This window comes from Oncorhynchus keta, chromosome 2, assembly GCF_023373465.1.
Source record: "Oncorhynchus keta strain PuntledgeMale-10-30-2019 chromosome 2, Oket_V2, whole genome shotgun sequence".
NCBI lineage: Eukaryota > Metazoa > Chordata > Actinopteri > Salmoniformes > Salmonidae > Oncorhynchus > Oncorhynchus keta.
Window position 1 is genome coordinate 57,417,496 of NC_068422.1, and position 17,674 is coordinate 57,435,169.

Genomic DNA, 17,674 nt, shown 5'->3' on the forward strand with positions numbered 1-17,674 from the left:
CTCAAGGGGTTTCTGTTATCTATTTCACAAGTAAATAAAATAGATCAAACTCAATGCTGCAAGGCCACTACAATTGTATTTTGGGGTGTGTGTGTGTGTGTGTGTGTGTTGGGAATTATGAAGAGAGGGTGTTGTGAGGAGGAATGGGGAGGTTGGGATGAGGTGGACAAGAAGAGGGTGAGGGGTTGAGGGGGTAAAATGGCATACTGGGATACAAGGCAGCACAGATGGCAGCACCAACAGAAGGCCCAGCATTCATCTCGCTCTCTGTATTCTTAGCCAAAGGCTTGTGCAACACAGACCACTTCTAGGGAGATGGCATTGACTGGTTTGGGGGGGATTGAAACACGGAGTGGGGAAGGGGAGGGTGTATACAAATGGCTGCTATTTCACTGCTAGTGAAGTGGACTCAACACATTGCCAAGTCAAGGATCAACCACACAGCTCTTGAGTTGCCCATCCCAGACTTGGGTGTGCTCTTGGTAACTCTGGATAAGAACATAATCAGACACGAGAATACATGCCAGCTTAGGCAGACCAGTCACTTTTCTCAATGGGCAGGTCCCCGAGACCAGTATCTTGCTATTGTACTATCTTTGATATGGAACAATGCATACCAACTGTTGTGGCCAAAGACAGAGGCTTTGGCAAGAGAGAGGAATAACGTTTGTAAGCAGCTATAACACCAGTCCTATTCCACCTGGCCTTGCCTGGTAATATATCTCCAGTCCACTGCAGCCGAGGAGGGGACCACACCACTGATTTCCAGCCAACATTAAAGAGCACCCTTTTCTCATGAGATACGAGTAACACAGACAGAGACAGGAGGGGGAGGGGGGTAGCTTGAAAGAGGGAGGAGGAAAAAGAGAGATGACGGTAGAGGAGGAGAGATAAGAGAGAGACTGGAGGAAGAAGGGATGAGGAGGAGCGAAAGAGACACACCCACTGGCTGATCATAACCACACAAAGAGAAGGGAAAGCATCTCTCTCACAATGGATTATAATGGAGAGTTAAATGAAGTGCAGTGCAGAGACTGCTCTCTGGGGGGGCTGGCTGTAGTTGAAGGTTGAATTAGCACTGGAGTAGTGCTAAGGTTTTATTGTGTTAAGTCTCTGAAAGGTTGAGACTGGTAGACTGCTACATGGTTATTATCCTGTTCGCTATCCAGAGGTATTGTGGTATTGTATTCGCTTTCCTCAGTGTCTATAGGGTGAGAAATGTTGATGTCATGGAGGCGACAATGAGCTAGTGGGAAATTCCATTGTAACTGGAATTGACCATATAATTTCATAAATGTTTACTTAAAATGTATGCCAAAAAACAACATTGATTTCAAAGTTCAACAAACCATACAACTCCATGAACAAGGACTACTTGCTACCACTAGACATTTGACAAAAAAACACATTTACTGGAAATCAAATCAAACGCAAAGTTTGTTGACAAAATTTTGGTACAATCTCCATCTGATTTTTGTGACCACATCGAACATCTCATTCCAAATTCATGAGCATTAATATGGAGTTAGGAGATTGCATGGCTGTGTGCTCAATCTTATACACCGGTCACCAAACGGGTGTGGCTGAAATGGCCAAATCTACTAATTTGAAGATTCTACAGAAAGAAATGGGTGTCAGCTATGACATGACGCCATCAGTTAGAAAAAAACATCAATTTTGGTTATTGAACTACAGTAAGTGAAGTGGATTTACACCCGCTAACAGAATTGCGGTAATAGAATTATCACGGGTCCCTGATCTGTACTACACAGAAATACAGAATTATAGATATGAATTTCATTCTCTTCATGATATATCCAAAATAGGTACACAAAGGTAATATGCAATATCCTCATTTGCATATTTGGGTATTATTCTACACACTGGCTTTTATTTTAAAAGAGCTCCGACACTTTTGGTTGGTCCAGACCGCACAAAATCTTAACCAATCATAGATGTCGATGTTTCACAAGTTTGGACATCAAAGTACAGCGCAGTAGAGCTCGGTAGAGTCCAGTACAGCACAGAACAGTAGAGAATCATTTTTTTATTTTATTATTATTTTTTTTTTCACCTTTATTTAACCAGGTAGGCTAGTTGAGAACAGGTTCTCATTTGCAACTGCGACCTGGCCAAGATAAAGCATAGCAGTGTGAACAGACAACACAGAGTTACACATGGAGTAAACAATTAACAAGTCAATAACACAGAGAAAAAAGGGGAGTCTATATACAATGTGTGCAAAAGGCATGAGGAGGTAGGCGAATAAATACAATATTGCAGATTAACACTGGAGTGATAAATGATCAGATGATCATGTACAGGTAGAGATATTGGTGTGCAAAAGAGCAGAAAAGTAAATAAATAAAAACTGTGGGGATGAGGTAGGTGAAAATGGGTGTGCTATTTACCAATAGATTATGTACAGCTGCAGCGATCGGTTAGCTTCTCAGCTAGCTGATGTTTGAAGTTGGTGAGGGAGATAAAAGTATCCAACTTCAGCGATTTTTGCAATTCGTTCCAGTCACAGGCAGCAGAGTACTGGAACGAAAGGCGGCCGAATGAGGTGTTGGCTTTAGGGATGATCAATGAGATACACCTGCTGGAGCGCGTGCTACGGATGGGTGTTGCCATCGTGACCAGTGAGCTGAGATAAGGCGGAGCTTTGCCTAGCATGGCCTTGTAGATGACCTGGAGCCAGTGGGTCTGGCGACGAATATGTAGCGAGGGCCAGCCGACTAGAGCATACAAGTCGCAGTGGTGGGTAGTATAAGGTGCTTTAGTGACAAAACGGATGGCACTGTGAGTAGAGCGTTGGAAGCAATTTTGTAGATGACGTCGCCGAAGTCGAGGATCGGTAGGATAGTCAGTTTTACTAGGGTAAGCTTGGCAGCGTGAGTGAAGGAGGCTTTGTTGCGGAATAGAAAGCCGATTCTTGATTTGATTTTCGATTGGAGATGTTTGATATGGGTCTGGAAGGAGAGTTTGCAGTCTAGCCAGACACCTAGGTACTTATAGGTGTCCACATATTCAAGGTCGGAACCATCCAGTGTGGTGATGCTAGTCGGGCATGCGGGTGCAGGCAGCGATCGGTTGAAAAGCATGCATTTGGTTTTACTAGCGTTTAAGAGCAGTTGGAGGCCACGGAAGGAGTGTTGTATGGCATTGAAGCTCGATTGGAGGTTAGATAGTGTCCAATGACGGGCCGAAAGTGTATACAATGGTGTCGTCTGCTTAGAGGTGGATCAGGGAATCGCCCGCAGCAAGAGCAACATCATTGATATATACAGAGAAAAGAGTCGGCCCGAGAATTGAACCCTGTGGCACCCCCATAGAGACTGCCAGTGGACCGGACAACATGCCCTCCGATTTGACACACTGAACTCTGTCTGCAAAGTAATTGGTGAACCAGGCAAGGCAGTCATCCGAAAAACCGAGGCTACTGAGTCTGCCGATAAGAATATGGTGATTGACAGAGTCGAAAGCCTTGGCAAGGTCGATGAAGACGGCTGCACAGTACTGTCTTTTATCGATGGCGGTTATGATGTCGTTTAGTACCTTGAGTGTGGCTGAGGTGCACCCGTGACCGGCTCGTAAACCAGATTGCATAGCGGAGAAGGTACGGTGGGATTCGAGATGGTCAGTGACCTGTTTGTTGACTTGGCTTTCGAAGACCTTAGATAGGCAGGGCAGGATGGATATAGGTCTGTAACAGTTTGGGTCCAGGGTGTCTCCCGCTTTGAAGAGGGGGATGACTGCGGCAGCTTTCCAATCCTTGGGGATCTCAGACGATATGAAAGAGAGGTTGAACAGGCTGGTAATAGGGGTTGCGACAATGACGGCGGATAGTTTCAGAAATAGAGGGTCCAGATTGTCAAGCCCAGCTGATTTATACGGGTCCAGGTTTTGCAGCTCTTTCAGAACATCTGCTATCTGGATTTGGGTAAAGGAGAACCTGGAGAGGCTTGGGCGAGGAGCTGCGGGGGGGGCCAGAGCTGTTGGCCGAGGTAGGAGTAGCCAGGCGGAAGGCATGGCCAGCCGTTGAGAAATGCTTGTTGAAGTTTTCGATAATCATGGATTTGTCGGTGGTGACCGTGTTCCCTAGCCTCAGTGCAGTGGGCAGCTGGGAGGAGGTGCTCTTGTTCTCCATGGATTTCACAGTGTCCCAGAACTTTTTGGAGTTGGCCAGTCACATTCTGTTAAAGGTCCCCAAAGCACACACATCCCTGAGTCACTCTTTTTTATGTTCGCTGTAGCTAGCGACTGAAACGAGCTGCAAAAAAACACAAACTGGACAGTTTTATCTCCATCTCTTCATTCAAAGACTCAATCATGGACACTAACTGACAGTTGTGGCTGCTTCGAGTGATGTATTGTTGTCTCTAGCTTCTTGCTGTTGTCTGTGCCCAATAATGGTTGTACCATGTTTTGTGCTGCTACCATTTTGTGTTGTTGCCATGCTATGTTGTTGTCTTAGGCCTCTTGTCGTGGTGTGTGTTTTGTCCTGTATTTAATTTTGTTTTATCCCAGCCCCGTCCCCGCAGGAGGCCTTTTGGTAGGCCGTCATTGTAAATAATAATTTGTTTAGTTAAATAAAAGGTTAAATTTAAAAAAGTATAGTTCAGCACAGTACATTATTTAGTGTGCTCTACTGTGTACTGCACAGGACTGTACTTTACTTTTCTTTTATTTACTGTACTCTACTCTAATGTGCTCAACTGTGCGGTGCTGTCCAAACCTGTGAAACATAGATGTCTGAACTAGTCATGGATGTCAATCTATTTTTGTGCCAAATGAAGGTCGGTCCAAATTACGCTTAATAATTCAGAAACCAAATTGATCGAAGTAAAAATATAACTAATTGGTAGGCCCATCTTTACTTAACTTTCATTATACCTCGTCTTCATGAGGGAGAGAAATTAGAAAATGTCTTAATGATATGTGGGTTGTCTGGGGCCTGTGTGGTTCAGTGGATGCCACACACACGTGTGCCTGAGTCGGCATAGGTTCGAATCTGACCCACTGCCCTTTGACTCTCCCTTGCTGTCTTTCCAGTGTTTTGCTAACTCTCAATAAAAGCCAAAAAATAATACAAAAGAAGTGGGACTGCAACACACCTTTAAAAAAGATAAGTGGATTTTTGGTAATGGAATTTCAAGGCACAAGGCAACGTTTCTTCAAATTACAGACAGTGTTGGGGAATAGGTGAACTTTATGAAGTTCAATTTGTAATTTAATTACTTTTCAAATCAAATGTGTGTGTTGTCAGTGTGCATGCTGTGTGTGTGTGCTGGCATACTGTATGTAGTGTGTTGGGATGTTAGATTTAGAGTGTGCCAGAGAGTTAGTGCAAAAATTGGTCAATACATTTGATTAGCTATTTAGCAGTCTTGTTTTGTATTTGTTATGGATCCCCACTAGTACTTTTCCTGGGGTCCAGCAAAATTAATTCAGTTATATACAATTATATAATATATGCCATTTAGCAGACACTTTTATCCAAAGCGACTTACAGTCATGTGTGCATACATTCTACGTATGGGTGGTCCCGGGAATCGAACCCACTACCCTGGCGTTACAAGCGCCATGCTCTACCAACTGAGCTACAGAAGGACCACACATTACATTTCACAACTCTTTAAGTGTTTGCACTCAGGCCCCTACTCTACTACCACATATCTACAACACAATGTGCATCTTATCGTGTGTGTGTGTGTGTGTGTGTGTGTCTTCACAGTCACGCTGTTCCAGAAGTTGTATTTTAGTATCTTTTTTTTTTCAATATGATTTTACTGCTTGCATGAGTTACTTAATGTGTAATAGAGTTCCATATAGTCATAGCTCTATGTATACTGAACAAAAATATAACTGCAACATGCAACAATTCTAAAGGTTTACAGTAAATATTAGGAAATCAAATCAATTAAAATAAAGACATTAGGGCCTAATCTATGGATTTCACATGACTAGGAATACAGATATGCATCTTGGTCAGAGATACAGTTCAAAACAGTAGGTGCGTGGATCAGAAAACCAGTCAGTACCTGGTGTGACCACCATTTGCCTCATGCAGAGCGACACATCTCCTTCGCATAGAGTTGATCAGGCTGTTGATTGTGGCCTGTGGAATGTTGTCCCGCTCCGCTTCAATGGCTGTGCGAAGTTGCTGGATATTGGCCTGAACTTGAACACGCTTTCGTACACATCAATCCAGAGCATGCCAAACATGGTCAATGGATGACATGTCTGGTGAGTATGCAGGCCAGGGAATAACTGGGACATTTTCAGCTTCCAGGAATTGTGTACAGATCCTTGCGATATGGGGCCGTGCATTATCATGCTGACACATGAGGTGATGGTGGCGGATGAATGACATGACAATGGACTCAAGAACTCATCACGGTATCTCTGTGTATTCAAATTGCCATTAATAAAATAATATAATATAATAATATACGCCATTTAGCTGACGCTTTTATCCAAAGCGACTTACAGTCATGTGTGCATACATTCTACGTATGGGTGGTCCCGGGAATCGAACCCACTACCCTGGCGTTACAAGCGCCATGCTCTACCAACTGAGCCACAGAAGGACCAACAAATGTAATTGTTGTCATTGTCCATAGCTTATGTCTGCCCATATCATAACCCCACCACCACCATGGGGCACTCTGTTCATAACATTGACATCAGCAATCTGCTCACCCACGCAACGCCATACACGTGGTCTGCGGTTGTGAGGCTGGTTGGATGTACTCCCAAATTCTCTCAAATGATGCTGAGGCGGCTCATGGTAGAGAAATGAACATTAAATGCTCTGGCAACAGCTCTGGTGGACATCCCTGCAGTCAGCATGCCAATTGCACGCTCTCTCAAAACTTGAGACATCTGTGGCATAGTGTTGTGACAAAACTGCACATTTAAGAGTGGCCTTTTATTGTCCCCCCCCCATCACAAGGTACACCTGTGTAAGGACTCATTCAGACTCAGAGTATTGGTAAACTATATTTTCAGAGTAGCTTCCCCCATACTGCTTACAAAAGGCAGAATGTTTTTACCCAAAACGAAATATGTGTTGATATTAGTTGACAGAAATCTTTACTTCCAACGCAACTTCAACATTATTGTGAAGTAAAGACTGCGATTGACCTTTACTGAGAAGGATCCAGAATGGTCCTTTTATTGGATGCAACTTAGGGCTTATTAGACATGGCCTGATATCCAGACCCTGTTTTCCTAACATTCCACTCCTTTGTACTCGGTGTCATGACAAACATGTAATGACAAGGAGTGTAATGATAACTCAGGCTGGTGCCCAGGCTATATACAAGATGTGATGATGATTGGGAAGAAATGAGTTGGGTCCAAATCCAGAGCCATTTAACGAGGGGCATTTCGTTGTGACGTTTGTAACAAATGAAAAGAGGGGTAGAAAGAAGAGAAGACCTTGACAGTGCAGACAAAGCCAGCAGGTGCAGCCTGTGAAATTGACAGGAAGTAATGGAGCATTTTCTATGTAAATGAGGAGGAGGCCCTCCCACATAGGTTTTTTATACATTTCAGATAGGTAAGAATCATCGATGAGCTTCTGTAATAATAGGCCAGTCACAGATCACATAAACTGATGTGAAAGAGAAGGGGGGAATGGGATGGGCACACACACACCTGCGGGGACACACACTCACAGAGGCAGAGTGCTCCCAAGTTCTCATGAGTGAGATTGAAAGAGTGGAGAAATGAACATCAACAAATGGGGAGTGGCGCACGGCCATGCCCGTTTTATGCACGTTAGAAGAAGAGGCAAACATTTCAGCATAGCAATAGTAATAACTGCAAAAACCTCTGACATTATTGTGAGTTGCTTCATTAAACGTTAATGAGAAAGCACCCCTTGGGAGAAACAAAGGCACATATATCGACTAGAGGTCGACCGATTAATCGGAATGGGCGATTAATTAGGGGCGATTAAGTTTTCATAAGAATCGGAAATCGTTATTTTTGGGCGCCGATTTGCCGATTTAAGAAAAAATGTAGGCAAGTCAGTAAAGAACACATTCATATTTTCAATGACGGCCTAGGATCGGTGGGTTAACTGCCTCGTTCAGGGGCAGAACGACAGATTTTCACCTTGTCAGCTCGGGGGATCCAATCTTGCACCTTACAGTTAACTAGTCCAACGCAATAAAGACCTGCCTCTCTCTCATTGCACTCCACAAGGACTGCCTGTTACGCGAATGCAGTAAGCCAAGGTAAGTTTGTAGCTAGCATTAAACTTATCTTATAAACAACAATCAATCATAATCACTAGTTAACTACACATGGGTGATGATATTACTAGATATTATCTAGCGTGTCCTGCGTTGCATATAATCTGACTGAGCATACAAGCACACAAGTATCTAAGTATCTGAATGAGTGGTGGTAGGCAGAAGCAGGCGTGTAAACATTCATTCAAACAGCACTTTCATGCGTTTTGCCAGCAGCTCTTCGTTGTGCGTCAAGCATTGCGCTGTTTATGACTTCAAGCCTATCAACTTCCGAGATGAGGCTGGTGTAACCGAAGTGAAATGGCTAGCTAGTTAGCGCGCGCTAATAGCGTTTCAAACGTCACTCGCTCTGAGCCTTGCAGTGGTTGTTCCTCTTGCTCTGCATGGGTAACGCTGCTTTGAGGGTGGCTGTTGTCGTTGTGTACCTGGTTCGAGCCCAGGGAGGAGCGAGGAGAGCGATGGAAGCTATACTGTTACACTGGCAATACTAAAGTGCCTATAAGAACATCCAATAGTCAAAGGTTAATGAAATACAAATGGTATAGAGGGAAATAGTCCTATTGTCACGCCTTGGTCATTGTATTTTGCGTTTTCGTTATATATTTGGTCCGGCCAGGGTGTGACATGGGTTTATATATTGTATTTTCGTATTGGGGTTTGTAGTATTTGGGATTGCGGCTGAGTAGGGGTGTTGTTTAGGCTTGGCTGCCTGAGGCGGTTCTCAATCAAAGTCAGGTGATTCTCGTTGTCTCTGATTGGGAACCGTATTTAGGTATCTGGGTTTCACTTTGTATTTCGTGGGTGATTGTTCCTGTCTCTGTGTAGTTTCACCAGATAGGCTGTAATTAGGTTTCACGTTCCGTTTGTTGTTTAGTATTTTGTATCGTTATTTCATGTGTCACTTTTTTTCTATTAAAGTCATGAGTAACCACCACACTGCATTTCGGTCCGACTCTCTTTCGACAAACGAAGAACGCCGTTACACCTATAATTCCTATAATAACTACAACCTAAAACTTCTTACCTGGGAATATTGAAGACTCATGTTTAAAGGAACCACCAGCTTTCATATGGTCTCATGTTCTGAGCAAGGAACTGAAACGTTAGCTTTCTTACATAGCACATATTGCACTTTTACTTTCTTCTCAAACAATTTGTTTTTGCATTATTTAAACCAAATTGAACATGTTTCATTATTTACTTGAGGCTAAATTGATTTTATTGATGTATTATATTAAGTTATAATAAGTGTTAATTCAGTATTGTTGCAATTGTCATTATTACAAATTACATTTTTAAAACTCGGCGATTAATTGGTATCAGCTTTTTTGGTCCTCTAATAATCGGTATCGGTATCGGCGTTGAAAAATCATAATCGGTCGACCTCTAATATCGACATGCTCTGAACATTTGCAGTATCCACCAGCTTTTAAAGTTTCTCAACAAGTGATACAACCATGTCTGTTAGTCTTAATTTATCATAAAAATTGAACCCACATTTACAAGGGAAACATTCTAAAACACCAGGAAAACTTTGGAAAATAGTCGCCTAATAGCCGGGTAATGAGGAAAAATGTATCCGCTTTTTGAGTCCAGAGGGAGAATCAATTGCATGGAGAATTGAGCCATTAAAAAAATGTAAATGACTGAGCAACAGCGGAAAATGGACGAGTGGACAGCAGCAGGCAGCTATGCAGCTTAATTGCTTTTCAATACTCTTGTTTAGTGTGTGTGTGTGTGTGTGTGTGTGTGTGTGTGTGTGTGTGTGTGTGTGTGTGTGTGTGTGTGTGTGTGTGTGTGTGTGTGTGTGTGTGTGTGTGTGTGTGTGTGTGTGCGTGTGTGTGCGTGCGCGTGCGTTCGTGTGTGTGTGCATGGATAAAATCACTGGGGAAGCCAAGCCCCCCATATGAAGACACAGTGGCCTAAATAAATGCAACCACAGCTTTGTTTCATCACAAAACTGGATAACAACCTCTGTCTAGTGAAGTCCACAAAGCATATTGCATGTCGAGTAACAGACAGTTGCACGAATTACAGCATGGAAAAGCAAGTTCATGTTTCCGACATTTTCGGACCACTAAACAACTATTGATTGAGAACCACAGAGAGTTACAGCAAGTCGCAAAGGAAACAGGAGCTGCCTCCACTATTCCAGCACCATTTCAACATCATCAAATAAATCACCGACGCTTAGTCTAATACAGTGACAACAAAAAAGATACCAAAAACAATTTAGTCCAATCGACGTAAGCTAAATATGATGTTGCTGTCCATGGTTCTGATTTGTGTGTGTGTGTGTGTGTGTGTGTGTGTGTGTGTGTGTGTGTGTGTGTGTGCGTGCGCTTTCGTGCAAGTAGAAAAACATGTTGACTCACCCTACCTGTAGAGAAATGCCAATGCCATCCCCCTCTCTTTCATGTTGATGAAATGGTCTATCACTCTGTCATACTGTACACGCTATTATTTTTTGTTGTCCTAGGCTACCTGTCTAAAATGCTTGCTCGCTAGCTTAACTTACATTAATGGCCAATGATAGTTAGTTAACATTAGGCTTCTGCATCTAGCTACAAATTGAACTTCCATCCACTCAGCCCAGGGGCACAATAACGTATGAATTAATGGTTGGATTAGAATCGCCATTATAATCATTGGCCTATCCCTATCTCCATCCATGGCTAATTTAGGAAAAGGACACTTTTATCTAGCTAGTTAGCCACCAAAGGACAACAACACAATGAGATACCACAAATAATGTGTATTTTGTCTATGATGTATGCTCTCAATGGGATTTGATAGGAATGACACCAACATCCAAGGTGGCTTCCCTTAACACTTTTTTTGTGTGAACCAGGACTATTCACAGTTGAGCTCGCTCCGTTTAGCTCAATGCCAATTGGCTAATTGTTTTTTAAAAATTATCAAGGGAGGCCAAATGCTCGCTGGCTTCCCTTGCCTTCAAAGCAAAAATGTCATACTCTTTGGACCAGACAGCATCGGATAGATGGCCTACACATAGAGAGACAGAGGGTTTTCGCTCGCCTTGATCCTTTCTCCTGTGAGATACATTCAGCCTCTTGTGAATTTTAGGCCAATTATGAAACACAGAGAGACGAAAGATACAATAATTGTATGTATTTTGATTGGCTTTCCTTTGGATGCAAGAATACACGCCACTGTGTGTGTGTATCACGGTCAAAGTTACAGGGAGATGAATGAATTTGTAATAGGATTTACGACTGAAAGTATGCTGCAAGTGCACCCTCTCTCAGAATCAACCTCTGCATAAACTGTGAAATCCCGTTGCCTAATTAACTCGCACATTTAACATGCAAAAGCTAAGCAACGTCAGTACGACAAAATGCCTATTGCCTACCCGTTAATTCTACATTAGCCAATCTCCATTATCCCAACCAGCCGGACCCGTTGGTGCCTGTTGGGCTTCTCCAAACCCGCGACGAATAACCGGAGAACACCTGTCCACTGCAACAAACAGCGCGTACTCGGAGTTCACCAAAAGTAAACAAACAAACGGGTCTTACCTTGAAGGTTTTACCCGTTTCTGTTTTTTTTTAGGAAGAATGTTTTATTCCGTTTCGCCTCCACCGACAATCCTCAATCGTTTGGCGCCGCCAGCACTGGCGGTGAAACTTCCTCTCAAAGTCGGCGTTGCTCTGTGGACGTTGGCTTAAGTGGGGACAAAGAGGATGAAGGGACAGGGCTGTTTGAGCTGGTGCTCCCGGATAGGAACTCCGAAGCGTGATGTAATTCAATAAGTGGCGACAGACACCCAGCGCTACTTTTTTTTACGCACAACTCTCGCGCGCTTGGCAAGCTGATGAGGAGAGGTAGGCACCTACAGTGAAAGAGAGCGAGACCAGGAGAGAGAGAGAGTGTGTGTGTGTGTGAGAGATCAATAAATAATTTGATAAAGGAACGTGATCCTGGCAACCGGTATAATGTTCAAGTTGCCTGACGCGGTAACGGATACCTCCTATCAGGCGTAGGTGTATTCTACATTAGCCACCTATACGACACAGTAGCGCCTGTTAACGACTGGTAGCTTTTCTTAAAAGCGCTGCATGGTCATTTCACCGTTTGCATTGGCCGTGCAGAATTTATGGTGATACGGCCTCTGCAGACGTAAGGGCATTCATACTTCTTGCGTTTCATGGAGCAGTGCAGAGCTGTTGTCATGGAAGAGAGTTTGTGTTTATAGAGGACCTCCCGCCCCCACCTACCATCAACCAATCATGTCAATGCAGAGCTATACTAAGCCCTCCGAATTGTTACATTTGAGAGGCAAACGGTGATGTGGTATGGAGCTCAATTTGGCCTCTGCTTGCCTCGGGAGACTACTATTGTGTTGGCAATTGCGTCACACATACGACGCCTCCGACCACATGTATCCAATCAAGCACAACTTGGCTCTTACATGGTGATGTAGAGTGGACTAGATAACGTTGTCACATTTCAGCAGGATGATGATGTATCTATGCTATACCTTATGTCATGCCTTATTGGAATGGATTTATTAATAATATCTGTTGGAAAAAAGTTTGGATGTTGCCACAAACATACCTACTTGTTAACAAAATTAAGGAAGTTTCCTTTAAAATTATTCATAAATATTATCCTGCCAACCACTATATGAAGAAGTTTAAGGAAAACATCAACTCAAATTGCTCCTTTTGTAATGACCACCCAGAAACAGTTGTGCATCTTTTTTGGCATTGTATGCATGTAAGAAAACTGTGGCAAGACATCAGTAGGTTTATAATTGAACACATTTATGAAGATGTTACACTATTGTGGAGAGATGTACTGTTTGGATTCTTTACATACAATAGAAATAAGCGGAATCATTTTTATGTAATTAATTTCATTATTCTTTTGGCCAAATTTCATATACACAAATGTAAATTTACAAACAGAAAACCACATTTTCGTATCCTACAAAAAGAAATTGAACTGTATTTTAAGACGGTTAAATGCTCTACTAACAAAAAAGCTGTTAGAATTGTAAGTATATGCATGTCCCTTAAGGTCCTTGTGTAATTGTAATGTGATATTGTACCCCCTAGCTCGATTGTCCATTGTTTGTAATCTATGTATGCTTGTGTTCCCTCATGTGCTTTATGTATTGATTTGTTGTTAATTTTAAAAAAATGTAAAAAAATATATATAAAAAAAAAATTACATTGGGACTAGCTGTAAGACTACATATTCACATGTGCCAAACTGATGTCTAACTGATGTCATAGTGTATGCATTATGTCCAGTTGTGACCCGTCATTCAGGGCAGATGGGGCAGAGCTCCACATTTTTTGCAAATAATAGTAATAACAATATTTTTGTTTTTGTTTTGGGCTTTCCCGTTTTGCATGTTATTTTGGCACGTGTCACATAGAAGTTTGCAAATGATGTAAAAAAAATATGTAATTGAGTTAATAAAGCAAACATGGTCTCTTTTTTGTTTTCGTAAGAAAGACAGCTGCAAAAGGCAGTTGTTTCCGCCTAGCTCAGTGCTTTCTGTGGTGGTGGGGCAAGCCAGCAGAAAATGTTGTGCCGTGATTGGCTCAGTGTTGTGTCACTTATGGGGACACTACTTCACTGCCAAGTCTAAGGTTAGAGCTAGAAAATTCAAACCCATTGGGTGCTGCCATAGTATTACATTAGAAGTGTCCATCCAAGAGGGCTCAAGGTCATTGGACACAGATAAAATGACGTCAAATCACATTAGAGAACATTATTCACATTATATCTACAGATGTCATCATCATACTTTCAAAATCTTAGGTAGCAGTCATCATCATGAGTCAAGTCGACAATCTACTGGAAAATCCTTTCTAATCCTTGTCATATGAAGATACATTATAGATAAAATGTATTGTACTCATCGGCCATTGGACATAAACATTACACAACAAGTTGGAAATCTCAAATTTAATAATAAGTGGTTTGGAAGGAATCAGTGGCTAACTGCAAACATTGCAAAGCAATCATTAGCCTGGTATTCAGTGTAGTGTCTGTGTGGTCTCAAGTCTAAGATTAAGGGTCTCTTTTCTTAGTTTAAAATTATAAACATTCAAATCCAATCTTATTTGTCACATGCGCCGAAAACTACAGGTATAGATAGACCTTACAGCTTACTTACAAGCCCTTAACCAACTATGTAGTTTTAAGAAAATACCTAACAATAAAAAGTAAGAAAAAAATAGTCTGGGTAGCCATTTGATTAGCTGTTCAGGAGTCTTATGGCTTGGGAGTAGAAGCTGTTTAGATTTAGAAGCCTCTTGGACCTAGACTTGGCGCTCCAGTACCGCTTGCTGTCCGGTAGCAGGGAGAACAGTCTATGACTAGGGTGGTTGTAGTCTTTGACAATTTTTAGGGCCTTCCTCTGACACCGTCTAGTATAGAGGTCCTGGATGGGAGGAAGCTTGGCCCTGGTGATGTACTGGGCCGTACGCACTACCCTCTGTAGTGCCTTGTGGTCGGAGGCCGAGCAGTTGCCATACAAGGCAGTGATGGTGCAGCTGTAAAATCGTGCCCTCTTCATGACTGTCTTGGTGTGCTTGGACCATGTTAGTTTGTTGGTGATGTGGACGCCAAGGAACTTGAAGCTCTCAACCTGCTCCACTACAGCCCCGTCGATGAGAATGGGGGCGTGCTTGGTCCTCTTTTTCCTGTAGTCCACAAGCATCTCATTTGTCTTGATCACGTTGAGGGAGAGGTTGTCGTCCTTGCACCACACGGTCAGGTCTTTGACCTCCCTATACGCTGTCTCATTGTTGTCAGTGATCAGGCCTACCACTGTTGTGTCATCAGCTAACTTAATAATAATAATAATAATATATGCCATTTAGCAGACGCTTTTATCCAAAGCGACTTACAGTCATGTGTGCATACATTCTACGTATGGGTGGTCCCGGGGATCGAACCCACTACCCTGGCGTTACAAGCGCCATGCTCTACCAACTGAGCTAATGTCGGAGTTGTGCCTGACCGTGCAGTCATGAGTGAACAGGGAGTACAGGAGGGGACTGAACACGCACCACTGAGGGGCCTCTGTATTGAGGATCAGCGTGGCGGATTTGTTGTTACATACCCTTACCACCTGGGGCGGCCCATCAGGAAGTCTAGGATCCAGTTGCAGATGGAGCTGTTTAGTACCAGGGTCCTACGCTTAGTGATGAGTTGAGGGCACTATGGTGTTGAACGCTGAGCTGTAGTCAATGAATAGCATTCTCACATAGGTGTTCCTTTTGTCCAGGTGTGAAAGGGCAGTGTGGAGTGCAATAGAGATTGCATCAATTGTGGATCTGTTGGGACGGTATGCAAATTGGAGTGGGTCTAGGGTTTCTGGGATAATGGTGTTGATCTGAGCCATGACCAGCCTTTCAAAGCACTTCATGGCTACAGACGTGAGTTCTACGGGTTGGTAGTCATTTAGGCAGGTTACCTCAGTGTTCTTGGGCACTGGGACTAAGGTGGTCTGCTTGAAACATGTTGGTATTACAGACTCAGACAGGGAGAGGTTGAAAGTGTCAGTGAAGACACTTGCCAGTTGGTCAGCTCATGCTCGGAGTATACGTCCTGGTAATCCGTCTTGCCCAGCAGGCTTGTGAATGTTGACCTGTTTAAAGGTCTTACTCACATTGGCTGCGGAGAGTGTGATCACACAGTCATCCAGAACAGTTAGTGCTCTCATGCATGTTTCAGTGTTACTTGCCTTGAAGCAAGCATACATTTAGCTTGTCTGATAGGCTCGTGTCACTGGGCAGCTCTTGGCTGTGCTTCCTTTTGTAGTCTGTAATAGTTTGCAAGCTCTGCCACATCCGACGAGCGTCGGAGCCGGTGTAGTACGATTAGATTTTAATCCTTTATTGACGCTTTGCCAGTTTGATGGTTCTTAGGAGGGCATAACGCAATTTCTTGTAAGCTTCCGTGTTAGAGTCCCGCTCCTTGAAAGTGGCAGCTCTACCCTTTAACTCAGTGCGAATGTTGCCTGTAATCCATGGCGTCTGGTTAGGGTATGTGCGTACAGTCACTGTGGGGACGACGTCCTCGATGCACTTATCGATGAAGCCAGTGACTGATGTGGTGTACTCCACAATGCCATCAGAAGAATTCCATGAACATATTCCAGTCTGTGCTGGCAAAACTGTCCTGTAGTTTAGCATCTGTTTCATCTGACCACTTTTTTATAGACCGAGTCACTGGTGATTCCTGCTCTTAATTTTTGCTTGTATGCAGTTTATGTTATTGGACACAGAGATCCTATGAAATGACAATATGTCATTTTATATGTAACTGGACAACTGGACATAGACTGTGGGATGCCCCTCTCCTATTGCAGGCAGCATGTCAAAGTGGTTTCTGGAGTGATGCTCCTACCGTTCCCATCTGTTAACTCTCCTCAGGCAGAAGGACCATTCTGGAAAGTATTTCTTCACACGCACACACACACACACACACACACACACACACACACACACACACACACACACACACACACACACACACACACACACACACACACACACACACACACACACACACACACACACACACACACACACACACACACACACACACTATTGTCTGGAAGGTGCATTTTCACACTCGTATAGATACAACTCTCTACAACAGAGAGTTTAGCGGTCACTGTTAACATGTGGACAACAAGACGTATGTTTTTCTTCCTTTCAAAGATGTGATCCCCCACCCCCCCCGTCACCCATTCCATGAACAGTTAGGACGGACTTCTGCTAAATAAATGGCCATCATCATCTTCTCCTGAGTGGCGCAGTGGTGTAAGTCTCTGCATCTCAGTGCTTGAGGCATCACTATAGACACCCTGGTTCGTATCCAGGCTGTATCACAACCGGCTGTGATTTGGAGCACAACATTTTGCCCAGTGTCATCCGGGTTAGGCTGTCTTTGTAAATAAGAATTTGTTCTTAAACTGACTTGCCTAGTTAAATAAAGGTTAAATAAACATTCACCATGACAACCACTGAAATGGGATGTAAAATGTTGCATTGAAATCCAGCCAAGCCAACCACCCTTCCCCCTTTGCGCATACTCCACTTATCCAGCAGGCCAGGGGATGTCACCCATCATACAACCCAGTTTGAGTGAATGGGTCCTGGCATACAGAGAGCACCCCAACACCATGGTTTGTATAAGTTTGTTTACCCCAGAACAAACCTGTTATGTGCTTTCTATTCTGTTGTGTTTTCAGTGGGAAGCCCTTGCACAATTGACTGCTCTAGGAAATGCTTTGATAAGTTCACTAACTGGCATTGATGTGGAATCGTTGTGCCACCACTCTGTTGGGGCACCATTTCCTCTCCAAAGTTATCATGGCTTCGCTGTATCAGAATAGGTCTGATCAATGGAAAAAA

General features: G+C 43.2%; 1 protein-coding gene across 2 annotated transcripts in view; it reads right to left on the reverse strand.

The window, feature by feature from the left end:
- LOC118402907 (SH3 and multiple ankyrin repeat domains protein 2-like) overlaps window positions 1–12,392 on the reverse strand; it is a 251,879-nt gene extending 239,487 nt beyond the window's left edge. For both annotated transcript variants that reach the window (XM_052478931.1, XM_052478928.1), the window contains exon 1: window positions 11,807–12,392. The gene's annotated coding sequence lies outside the window, so the exon portion shown is untranslated. The remainder of the gene's footprint in view (window positions 1–11,806) is intronic.
- Window positions 12,393–17,674: the final 5,282 nt, after the last annotated feature.